This window comes from Amblyomma maculatum, chromosome 1, assembly GCF_055883805.1.
Source record: "Amblyomma maculatum isolate TAMU_Amacu chromosome 1, ASM5588380v1, whole genome shotgun sequence".
NCBI classification, from domain to species: Eukaryota; Metazoa; Arthropoda; class Arachnida; order Ixodida; family Ixodidae; genus Amblyomma; species Amblyomma maculatum.
In genome coordinates this window covers 285,575,940-285,588,922 of record NC_139344.1, presented here as the reverse complement: position 1 = coordinate 285,588,922, position 12,983 = coordinate 285,575,940, and the positions used below count along the sequence as shown (strand labels likewise).

General features: G+C 45.3%; 1 long non-coding RNA gene across 1 annotated transcript; it reads left to right on the top strand.

Moving 5' to 3' along the window:
* The first annotated feature begins 5,216 nt into the window (after nt 1–5,216).
* On the top strand, nt 5,217–12,307 carry LOC146206733 (uncharacterized). The gene is made up of 3 exons (XR_014704498.1): nt 5,217–5,366; nt 6,751–6,876; nt 11,453–12,307. It is a non-coding gene; the product is annotated as an uncharacterized LOC146206733 (long non-coding RNA).
* Nucleotides 12,308–12,983: the final 676 nt, after the last annotated feature.

The window sequence follows — 12,983 nt, the reverse complement described above, 5'->3', positions numbered from 1 at the left end:
AATTTGACCCTCCAATGAGCAGTCAGGGTTTATGGTCGACAATATCGACTGATTTGATCTTTTGGCAGTCCAAGGAACTCTCAAGAGTCTTCGCCAGCACCACAATTCAAACGCGTCAATTCTTCGGCGGTCAGCCTTTTTCACAGTCCAACTCTCGCATCCATACATCACAACTGGAAAGACCATAGCACGAGTTATACGGATCTTGGTTGGCAGACTAATGTCTCTGCTCTTTACTAGGCGGTCAAGGCTAACCATTGCTCTCTTTCCCAGAAGCAGGCATCTCCTAATTTCATGGCTGCAGTCTCCTTCCGAGGTAATCTTGGAGCCCAAGAAGAGAAAATCTGTCACAGCTTCCACTTCTTGTCCATTGATGCTCCAGGACTTGATAGGGCAAGACGCCATGATCTTTGTCTTTTTAATGTTCAATTTAAGCCCAAACTTCTCACTCTCTTCTTGTACGCGTATCAGAAGTCTCTTGAGTTCCACTTCACTTTCTGCCATTAAAGTGGTATCATCTGCATATCTAAGGTTGTTGATACGTTTTCCAGCAATCTTCACTCCAGCTGAAGACTCGTCCAGACCGGCCTTCCTCATGATGCACTCTGCATATAGGTTAAATAGGCAGGGCGACAGTATGCAGCCTTGCCTCACTCCTTTCTCGATCGGAAACCAATCAGTAAGACCATGCCCAGTTCTGACTGTGGCCTCTTGCCCTTCATACAGGTTCCTGAGGAGACAGATGAGGTGAATTGGAACTCCCATCTCTAGGAGAGCTTGCCACAATCTGCTGTGATCTACGCAGTCAAACGCTTTTGCATAATCAATAAAGCAGAAGTAGATGGGTTTCTGGAACTCTCTTGCTTTTTCCATGATCCAGCGAAGGTTGGCAATTTGGTCTCTAGTTCCTCTGCCCTTGCGAAACCCAGCTTGCACGTCTGGAAGCTCCCGATCCACATACTGCTGCAGCCTACCTTGGAGGATTTTCAACATCACCTTGCTAGCATGCGAAATAAGCGCGATCGTGCGGTAATTGGAACAATCTTTGGCACTGCCTTTCTTTGGGATGGGGGTGTAAACTGACCTCCTCCAATCCTGTGGCCACTGCAGGGTTGTCCAAATCTTCTGACATAATGTATGCAGAATGTTAACAGCGTCATGGTTGAGGTTTTGAAGCAACTCAGCTGGAATGCCATCAATTCCGCTAGCTTTATTCTTAGCAAGGCTGGCTAAGGCCCATTCAACTTCACTCTTCAGGATGCCCGGCTCGAGATCAGTAATCACAACTGTCTTATGTTGGGTTTGCACTTTCGGGTCCTTCTTGTACAGTTCTTCTGTGTATTCCTGCCACCTCTTCTTTATCTCTGAGACTTCAGTGAGGTCCTTGCCTCGTTCGTCCTTTATCACGCCCAGCTTATCACAGAAGCTTCCTTTGATATCTTTGATTGTCTTATACAGAGCTCTTGTGTTCCTTAATTGGCTGTTGTCCTCAACTGCTTGGCACTGTATGTTCAGGAAGGCATTCTTATCTCTCCTTGCTATTTTCTGAAAATCCGCATTGAGAACCTTGTATCTTTCTCTTTCCCCCATAACTTTTGCCATCCTCCTTTCCTCAGCTATTTGCAAAGCCTCTTCAGATAACCAGTTTGCTTTCTTGCATTTCTTTTGCTTTGGAACTACCTTAGTAGCAACTTCTTGCATTATATCACGAACATCGGTCCACATCTCTTCGGGCTCTCTGTCTTCTAGATCTAATTCTTGAAATCGATTCCTCACTTCCACAGCATAATCTAATGGAATTTGATCCAGATCATACCTGAAAGGCCTTCTAGTTTTCTGCATTTTCCTCAATCGAAGCTTAATTTTGGCAACAAGAAGCTGATAATCGGTGCCACAATCGGCCCCAGGCCTTGTATTTACTGCTTGTATAGCGCTTCTCCATCTCTGCCGGCAAAGAATATAATCGATCTGATTCCTGTACAGACCGTCCGGTGAAGTCCATGTGTACAGGCGCCTCTTGTGTTGTTGAAAATGAGTATTCGCTATGGTCAGGTTGTTTTCTTGACAAAACTCTACTAGCCTCTGCCCAGCTTCATTTGGCTCGCCAAGACCGAACTTGCCTATAATTCCAGACATTTCTTCACTCCCGACCTTAGCATTCCTGTCTCCTATGAGAAAAACGACGTCTGATGATGGGGTGCGGTCTAAAAGGCATTGTAGGTCCGCATAAAATCTCTCAACGTCAGCTTCTTCAGCAGTAGTGGTCGGTGCATAGACTTGGATAACTGTTATGTTGAAAGGGTGACCTTGGATCCGAAGTGAAATCATTCGGTCGTTTTTGGGGTTGTACCCTAGCACTGCTTTTCCCATTCTTCTGTTTACTATGAGAGCGACCCCATTCCTTCTCTTGGATTCGTGCCCACAATAAAAGACATAATGGTCGCCGGAGTTAAATTCTCCCATTCCGGTCCACTTGAGCTCGCTGATAACCAAGATATCAATGTTCAATCTGTTCATTTCTCGCTTGACGACATCCAGTTTACCTTGCGTCATAGATCTTACATTCCATGTTGCTATTTGATATATCTCCTTGCAACATCGGACTTTCCGGTCGCTTCCCGACACATCAACAACTGAGCGTCCTTTTGGCTTTAGCCCAGCCGCTTCATTCGTCCTGGAGCTACTAGGAATCGCCCTTTGTTCACCCCCAGTAACATGTTGGACGCCTTCCAACCTGGGGGGCTCATCTTCCGGCGCCATATCTTTAATGGTATTGTGACTGGCCATAGGGTTTTCTTGGCAGGAAATACTGGAGTGGGTTGCCATTACCTTCTCCAGTGAATCACATTTTGTCAGGACTCTCTGCCGTGACCTGTCTATCTTGGGTGGCCCTACACAGCAGAGCTCACGACTTCATCGAGTTTCGCAAGCCCCTCCGCCACGACAAGGCAGTGATTCATGAAGGGGCTTCATTATTTATAGGCCTCTTTTTACCACTTCCAGCACAAGTGGTGTCATCAATATCAAACTATTTTGATTGTTTTCATAATAAGCTTAATATCATGTAAAAATTTTAGTAAAACAACGTTTATTTGCAAAATTAAAATAGTGTTTATAATACAACATATTGTCTAATATATGAATTGTAATAACATTTAAAACACAACCCTACGACGTTTACTTTGACTGCTATACTAATACTTTATATCATGCAAGCATTTTGCAATTTATATTACATCTTTATGAAATTATTTTCATCATCGGTGCTATGTATGGTTTCGCATCTAGCGCTGAAAGGCGGATGAAAGAAGCTTCGATGTGATCAGTGCTCATTCAGTTCTCTTTTTTTTTTCATTTTTATTCTTGTACAGCCTTGGGAAAAATTCGGACTAAAATGGACAAAAGTAGCTACCATGCCGCAATGTATGTCATATACTTGTCGAACGTTTGCTGAGCGATAGTGTAAATATGATAAAGACTCCTTGCACGTGTGTATTAGATGACGACATGGCGCTGCAGCATCTACGTTCTGTGTCCTTTCATTTTGAGGCTGCACTCACCACGAAACCCGCGAGCGACAGCACGAAACCAGGCAAAAGCCACCCGCTGCCGCTGAAGCAGACGCGGAGCGAACAGTGAGCAGGTCGCGCCCCTTTTGGCGGCGGAGAGCGTAACTCAAGGAGAAACGTTCCCATTGCTCCCGCGGCGATTGAGAAGGCCGTAAGAAAGAGTGCGCGTCCTCCCTCGAGACCGGCCTCGATGCGCGCCCGCTCTCCAGGAGCGCATCGAGGCACTACTCTTGCTCCTTGCCGGGTGCGTCGTCTGCTACACGTGGCGCGGAAGCATGGATCGGCCGGCATACACGTGCTGCCGTTGCACTCTGCACGGCTGCAGTGCAGTTATGACAGTTTTGGCTTCGAAGGCATCTATTTCCTCAGAGGACGGGTTTGTGTGATGCCAAATTTAATGCCGTGAAACAAGTGTTACAGCGTTGTTGACTTGCTCGCCAGAACCAGCGTTCTAGTAACATTGTCTGCTCTTCGGTTTCATTTCTTTTTATTACGCGATATCCTGACGCGCAAGTCATTTGTATTAAATTATGACGTAGCCGTTCATTGCGCAGGGCTCAGCGTGCTGTCATGCAATTTTTCGCTTCTTATTTCGCATCTACCTTCTTTTCCAGCTTCAGTGCAATTTGTGACAGGGAATCAAGCCGCCGGAATGTGTGCCTCTAATTCTATGCCGTTCACTGTAAACGCAGGGTGTGCGCCGAGAATATGCTGAGTCTTTACCCTAAAATAAAAAAAACACACAGACGTACGCTTTTCCAACTACGTGCCAGCCTCTAGATGCCTACAATTGGCGGAATGACGAGACAGCGCTAAAGGCGTTATCGTTTGTTCTCTTAAGACGAAGCTGTCTGTTCGTTTGTTTTTAACAATAGGCCTCTTCATGCTGGCCTGCATGCAAATTTGCACCGGGGGCAACGAAGCCTATTGAAACGATTACTTGGAAGTCCGTCATTTGTTCGTGTCACTGACAGACTTCCTCGAGATTAAAAGGTGGGAACAAGCTCTGCACATAAGATATAACTTACTCCGAAGTGAACAATTTCTGATCTGCATTTAGAAAAGGAACTATATTCAAGTACTCTTGTGATAGTATGTAGCAAGGCTCTTTATTTTCTTGCTGGCACATATTTCGAACGCAAACCCAGACGGCCACTGACGTCCGACGGACAGCCGAACTCGGCCGCAACTCGGCGGCCGATTTCGGACGTCCGCCGGAATTCCGGCGTACGTACGAAAGCGGATGGTCGAATCCGTTCGCCCAGCGGACAGCCGCCGTACGTCCGCCACTGGATTTGCTTTTACACAGCTATGATATAGTTTGTAGTCGTCGTGCTCGTCTGAACTGCGTATAAATCAGTAATGCCGTCAAGTCTGCATTATATGATGCCAGAGCGAATCGATGCGATAGAAAGCGTTTCCATTAAACAGTTTTTTTTTATTTTCCGCGTGTTTCATCGTTGAATTCTTCTATCAAAAATTTTTTATTAAAAGTTAAATGACCATTAAACATTTTTCTATCATGATGCTTCGGTGAAATTTTAATCAGTGGCTGAACAGACGCAGCAAGCAGCAAGCTCAAAAAGAACGAAACCGAACCTATCCTCAAAAAAATCTGAAATGAGCCAATCCAATCCACCTGACAAGTTGACGTTTAGTCATGGAAGATGGCTTCACGTTTCCGTGTTCTGCATTTTCTGCGCAGTTACAAATACCTACGGCTGTAATGCACTGCTAGCATTGTTTTTGCTGTGGCTTGGTGCGGCTGGCACACTTTTTTCACCCGCCGATTCCAGAGTAAGTATTTCACCGAACTTTTGTTTCTTTAGTGGAACTTTTCGATGCACCGATAGTGGTGAGCTTTTGGGCAACCGAACGGTCGAGTGTTTTAGGCGAGACTGACAGGATGGCTCCGCGCCGACTAACTAAAGTGCAGCCTCAAGTCTGAGGGCCATCTTTCTCGGCATTACTGGACGCTGCGCCAGTAAGCCGCGCAACTTCTCTGTCTCTGATAAAGGAGTGCATGCCCGAGCTTTAAAGGAGTTAATTTGTTAACCATGCGCAACGTGCTGAGTTGTAAAAACTATACGAGAAAACTTTTGCACTCCTCGAGCCCATCGTGCGACATGCCTACACTTGTGAAAACGTCGCGAGTTTTTTTTTTTTCTCTCTTTTTCTTTGTTTTCTTTTTTTTTTTTTTAATGGACAGCCGCTGATCTTTCTCTCTCGAGCTTTACGGCAACTACAGTTTCTAGAAGGAACGTCTGTAGCTACTAAATAACTAAAGGTTTAGTACTCTCCTTCAGCTTTGACAAACCAGGACAGCACCTTGCGCATGTTGGTTATGCATGGGGGACCGAACCGCGCAGAACAACCGGACAAGGAGATGAGAGAAAAAAAAAGTCAGCACTTGTCTTTTTCTTGACCTGTTGTTCTGCGCGGTTCTGGCAGGAATTTGACATACCGCCGCCGCCATACATTAGGGCTGTGAGCTCTGGTGCCTGCAACGCCTTCTTTTATGCAAAACAGGCATACTGGGAGGCCATGCAAACCGCGGCCTCAAAAAAAAAAAAAAAAAAAAAAAAAAAAAAACGAGTTGAGCAAAAGTGAGATGAAAACAAAATTGTTGTTGCTTTGTCCTTACAGATATTCAAAGGCTCCTCAGAACTTCATTGCATTATTGACAGCGAGATAATGCCAAAGCTACACTAGAGCCATGCAGCACCTTATAGTGCATGATACTGAGCATATGTCTCGCACTGAAAACTCTTACCATGTTTTTAGATTATCATATTAAAGTAGCTTTAAACCCATGCTTGTTAATACAGTGATAGCCATAAATTGAATCTAGGGCATCATGCTCACATACAAGGCTTCTGATAACCGCTGGTCACATGATGTGGGCTATAGCAGAAACCTGCACCTGGTCATCTTACAAGCATTTGTGCAATTGATGCTTTTAATGTGTTGTAAAAGTTTTTGTGTTCTGTTTCTGTATGGGAATGCTTTCCTTATTGAAGGCTAACATTTGGCTTGCTACAGCAAAACCTCTACCTAGTCATCCTAAAAACAGCACCGCAGTTGGTGCTTTTAGTGTGTTGTAAAAGTATTTGTGTTCTGCTTCTGTATGGCAATGCTTTTCTCGTTGAAGACTAGCATGAGGCTTCCAAAAATTTTTCAGATGCCATTTGCTGTAGCCGATTTCGTAAGCCAACAGGAAGCAGCACTTTGAACATGGAAAACTGTCATCCACGGGGGAAAAACAGCAACATCCCTTTGCATTCTCATTTCTTTGGTATGGCTAAAAGTGAGTATTGTATCATTATCTATATTATTAATATTGAATCATGATTGTCAGTGTTGAAGTTGTTTGAGCGTGATGATTTTAAGCACACAGGACATCCCTTCGACATTAAGGTTTTAGCTTGTTTACATGTAGGATGTAGAACTGGTTTCAACAAACTTCATGCAGCAAATTCTTTTTACATTGTCCACCATGTTACTTTTTGTCATTGTCCGTTGAAGTAAATAACCAGTATTTTACGTTTACACAGTCGTCCACTCTTAGCTTGAATGGGAATGTGTGGCATGCAGTTTGCAAAATAGCAATGCATCCGTCACAGCCATGCATCAAGGCTAAGTGGCTTGTGCGTAGAGGGACTAGCTGCTCCAGCTTCACGTCATCTGCCTCTTTGCTCCAGTGTGCAGATGTGCATTGAGGCAAGGTGGTTTATGTGTAGAGAAACCAGGAGCTTCTTTGTCACATCTGGCTGTTTGTTACGGTGTGCAGATGCACATCGAGGCAAAATGGCTGATGTGTAGAGGGACCAGGAGCTGCTGCTTAACGTTCTTCGCCTCTTTACTACAGTGCACAGCCGTGCATTGATGCTAAGTGGCTTGTGCATGGAGGGCCCAGGAGCTGCAGCTTCACGTCTGCCTCTTCGCTCAGGTACGCAGGTGCGTATTGAGGCAAAATGGCTTATGCATAGAGGGACCAGGAGCTGCTGTGTGGCGTAGTCTGTATATTTGCTATGGTGCGTATTGAAGTACAGTGGGGGGGGCTCATGTGTAAAGGTACCATGAGCTGCTGCGTCATGTCGTCTGCCTCTTTACTATGGTGCGCAGGCATGCATCAAGGCAAAGTGGCTTATGCATAGAAGGACCAGGAACTGTTGCTTCACATCTGCTATGATGCGCAGCTGCGTATTGTGGGTGGTGGTGGAAAACATTGCCATCAGATACAAATACAGGAGGTTACTCACTAGCTGACACTGAGGGGGCCTGTCCTGACAAAAACAAGGGGTCCCTAGTTTGGGACCCCAGTGGTGGTAGAGGGACTAGAGGCTGGTACTTCACGCTGTCTGCCTCTTCGCTACGGTGTGCAGCTGCGATGGATGCAGTGGCATCTCAAAAAGTGCATGCCACGCACTCGCATGTTCAGCCTGAGTGGACGACTGTGTACCTGCTATAGCTTTGTTATTCATAGAATAAACCTAGGCCAAGTTGGATAAATTATAGCTCACCTCAATATGTGGTCAGCAAAGAAAAGCCACTCCAGAAAATCTGATGCATTTACTGTCATAGGATTCTTATTCATATACATGCTACTGACAAGTCAGATTCTTCACCCTCAGAAATGCCAGAAAAATAACCAAGGGTGCATCTGCAATAGTCTAGCTTGCTCTTTCTCTGCAGACTTGAGTCAGATGTGTGTTCCATTGCTGTGGGTGGGACAGGTGTGAATCTTCGATTTTAAGCTTGCAACAAGTATGTTATTGTAGTTTAAAGGCAAAACGGTACTAATCATCGCAGCCCCCCATGGCCTTTATCCCCTTTTAATAGTATTTTTGACACTGAATTATTAGTTTACTCTGCACTGTTTCTGTCTAGCTAATGTGCGGAGATGTACATATATTTATATGACTTGGAGTTGTCGACTTTGCACTTAGAAACATTGTAGCGTTATCTGATGTGTTGCTTTCATTTCTTTAATGATTTCTGTAAGGGATCGGTGGGTATGCTAGGCACCATTATTAGTCTGCTCTTTTTGGGTCACCTGTTCAATGCCTAGCTGCGTCTCCCACTTGCCCTCGGACAAGAGGCGGAGAGACGCGCACAGAGAGGCAGCTACAGCTGCTACAGTGCTTAACGGAAACGTAGGCAGAGAGGGAAAGAAGTCCCCTCTTCCGAGGACTTTGCTGTCGCACTCGAAGACGCGGGTACAGGCAGTTTGTTCTCGTTGCTGTGTCATGTAGGGGGCTCATTTACGAACAGTATATAACTAAGGGGTCCTTAGTACTAAGCGTACTAAGGGGTCCTTAGTACGCTGACTGGACCCATCACCCGGAGGCAGCACAGCTTTGAAACGAGCACCTCTTTTGGAAGAACTGCTTATCGTTCGAAGAAAAAACACTGTCAGGTTGAAGGGTGTAAGGCCCGCTTCCTTGTTGGGGAGCCCATAAAAGTGACAATTATTCAGTGCAGGCGCGCTGAGTGGGGTCTCGTTGAGGATTCCAACCCTGGATGTCAACAATGGTGGGAGATGGCGGCGTTGAAAAAGGGCAAGTGTGTAACAGTGACGGTATGATGCGGAGCGGGAGGATGTTGGTTGGCTCTTCTGATGTGGTCCGCAATGGTGCTGACTCGGACGCCAATAATTGCAATAATTGCCCTGTAAAAGGAGCCGCCAAGGATGCAAGCTTTGGGCAATGGTTGCGCACGTGGGACACCGTTTTGATGGGTTCTAATTTTTTTTTTTTTCCTAGGGGAGAGAGTTTGGCATGTGACCTAGTGAGCCAATCATTTCGAGGTCCATTCTCTAAATTCTGTTTGTTGTGAAACGAATTTGTTGTCCCTTTTGCATTGCTTGTATTAGGGAGAGGGTGAAGAACTTATGAAAGTGGAAAGACATGCCAAAATGTTTGTTAGCCAGTCATGTGTGAGTTCGTTGTCATTGGGGATGAGAAATGTGGGCGGAGTCCCGAAGTTAATGAAACGGCCCCGCAGCCTGGAGAACTCGTTCTGAGCTAAATTTTGATCTCTTTCCTCTTCGGCATAGATCATGGTCATTGTTTCACCTGTTGTAAATACGTACATTCATGTATAAATTTTTCAATTCATCTTCCTCTCCGTGTGCAAGTTGTTGTGGCCAGATGCAGTAAATTCACTATTTTCATTTCTATATAACGTGCCTTTCTGAAGATGGTGAGCTCTTTTGTCCAATCCTGTAAGAAAGCAGCAAAGCGCTCCCAAATCTTCCACAAAACTGTGTGATATCTTTAATACTAACTGCGGCTTGGTGGCACTCAAAACATGTAGTTGAGGTAGATTTCTTTCCCCCCCCCTCTTTTTGTTCGTTCAAATAAGGACCAGCGGACACTAACTCTTGCTTTTGTAATGCCCTAGGCCCCGCCTTAAGGCAGTACTCCAATGTCAATTCCATTTTTATAGCTATGGCTGTCCAACAGCACTAATGTCTTTTATACACTTCTTTTACTAATCTCTTACCCAAGTGGTGGCTTATACTGCAGGGGTGAAAGTCTCTGGACAGTATGTGTAGATTTTGGACTAGAATCGCGATGTAAACGAATTGTGACCTTATTTCTCTTGCACACATGAAAGAACTAATGTTCAACTTTCACATCGACAAGTATGGTCCGAGTTTCCTGGTCGATGTGAAAGTTATGTGCTTTGATTGCAGTTTGTGTACTCCACACACTTGTCCCCGATATTACATAGGGGCAAATTAGGCGCCTTTACAGGGGCAGTTTCTTTGGCGCCCACTACCTTCCCCATAAATAAGCTACAGTGTTTCTTGTGAACAGCTGGCTGCATTTATAAATACCATTATTTTTTTTGTAATTTGTTGTGCGTAGTTGAGAAATCCATGACATACATGCACAGCTGGTTGCCAGAATTGTGCAGCCATATTTCAGTAACTAACATCCATGCTGCATGCTGCCGGTAATACATCAGGAGCTTGTGGTTGTCAGCTTTTTGTGTTTTGTGTGACTATAAGCCTTGCTATTGTAATGTCACATATAGCGCTGTGGGTAAACAAATAACTTTACTTTTAACTTTACTTTTAACTCTTGTAGAAGCATGAACACTGCGCAATCACTGCGGCGGGCTATGCTTCCACATTGGGCTTTAGCCACATGTCAAATGTCTATCTTTATTCTGCTGCAGCAGCTTGCATGTTATCAGATAAGTTACTTCGTCGCAGCTGCTCTAAGGAGACGCTTTCTAGACGCTTGTAGCCTAGATGTTGATGTCGATATACCCCCGACACGCCCAGGGAATGTCTTCGGTAGAGGGCACATGGAAACCAGCGAAATGTGCAGTTTATAGAACAAAAAGGTAACAATTTTAAATGATGTTATTATTGATCACTTCTTTTCAGAGCAGGAACAATGACTTTAGAAATCTGCCTGTTAAACCGCTCAAAATGCAGGTTTCTGCCGCCAATGCGTACCTGTGTAATACTGCAATGCTCTGGCTGTGCTTTATGTTCATATACAGCATCCTTTATGCTTAGTTTCTCTGCATGTGCACTCCATTTCTTGGGCATTGCTGAGGGCGCATAGCAGCAAGCATAACATGCCATGTTTGGTCAGAGTGGCATGTTCAAAAAGACGACATAAAAACATTAAATACTGAATGCCAGGTTCTGGTCAAACTACGTTTGTATCTTTTGTTATTCTGCATGGGTTTTGCTGTAGTTATATGACCTTTCTATATAGTATGTGACAGTTCTGAATGGAGATGCATGCGTACAGTGCCACCTGGAAAAAGCAATTGAGAGAAACTGGCAGTTGCCCTTGGAGATGTGTAATCAAAGTTCAGCACAGATAACTTGAATTTCATTTCCCCTTCTATTGCAGGAGGAGCCCAGCCTGCTCTTTCCATCTTAGGCCTGAAAGACCAGCAACAGCTGATCGAGCAAATGCACAGGATAGTAACTGCTCCTGGAATCCCGGCCTGCGGAGGCCGCCCACAGAGAACTCGATCATCTCCTCGCTAATTCCGAAATATTAGGTTTCAATAAATACGTTTTCCTCCACCACCTCCCCAAGGGAAGAGCTGTCACGGCCAAGGATAATTAAAAAAAAAATTATTCAAGCAGATTCTTAATACTCCAGTTGGCCTGCATTTTACCATGCCATTCCTTAACATCGATATTTGTTTAGTGTAGACTATTTATGCATGCAGTTTTTCAATAAAGCCAAAAAAATGCTTTTTTTACAACCTCGCATGCTGGTTAGCATGTTTTCAGGAATGGTGCATTTGTGTAAAGCTCAGCTAGCATATGTGCCTCTTTGATGGAAGTTTTAATTGCACACTACTGTTCAGTGCTTTGTGTGTGAAAGTAAAGCAGACAACAGGAAACTTGAACCTGTTGCATATTCTATTGTCTGCTTTACTCTCACGACAAAGGCATTGAGCACTAGTATGTGACTGAAATTTCCATGGCACATGCTTGCTGAGCTTTACACGAATGTTATTGGCAAGTTTTTACACCAATAGCGGGCCCTGCAAGCATGTTCCGGGAAAAGTCCGAATGTCCGCCTCCGGCTGCCCGTCGGACGTCCGTGGGACGCGATCCGGATCCACGAACGATAGTCCGACGGACGTCCGCTGTACGTATATCGAACATAACCGGACTTCCGTCGGATGTCCGAAGGTCCAAAAAAGGACGTCCGTCGGTCGACCGTCGGACGTCTATGGCCGTCTGGGAAAGGGCATTATATGCTGAAGAGAAAGCACCCTAATAATCGTGCTGCCCCGTGTGTTTCGACAGCAATGCCAGTAGAGAACTTGCAAGATTCCAAGAGCCTACCAGTGTACATAGTGCAAATCGGCCCAGCTGAGCTAGCTGCATCAACGGATTTTGATATTTGGATCATTTTGAGTTCGTCGCAGTAGCAGCAATTCGAAGGAAATTTCAGTGCTTTCGCGACGAGGAAATAGACGAGCCATGAGGGCGAGGAAATTTGCTTGTTGAGAAGACTTTTGTAATTGAGCGGTTAATTGTCACGGCGGCGTCGAAGGTCACATCGCCAGGTACTGCCGCAGCAGGTTCCCGCCACGCTATAACCGCCCGGTGCCTCCAGTAGTACCCAACCATCGGCCAGCCCCATTTTCCAGCAATCCAATACTCCCCGTGGGTACTTCGGCAACATCCAGAACTGGAATCTCCGCGACCATTCCCCAGCAGCTGAGCGAAGTGTTACTCCTCCACCCGCCTTCCGTGCGCGTCGTTCTCCATCACCGCGGCGGCACTCCATGTCGCCCCATCAGGAAAACTAACCAGCGCGACCGATGGGGGTGAGGCCGCTGGAAATGAGCTGTGTGCCAACATCCCTCCTACTGCAATGCTCAAAAACAAAATTCGTGTGTTCATTGATGGTGTGT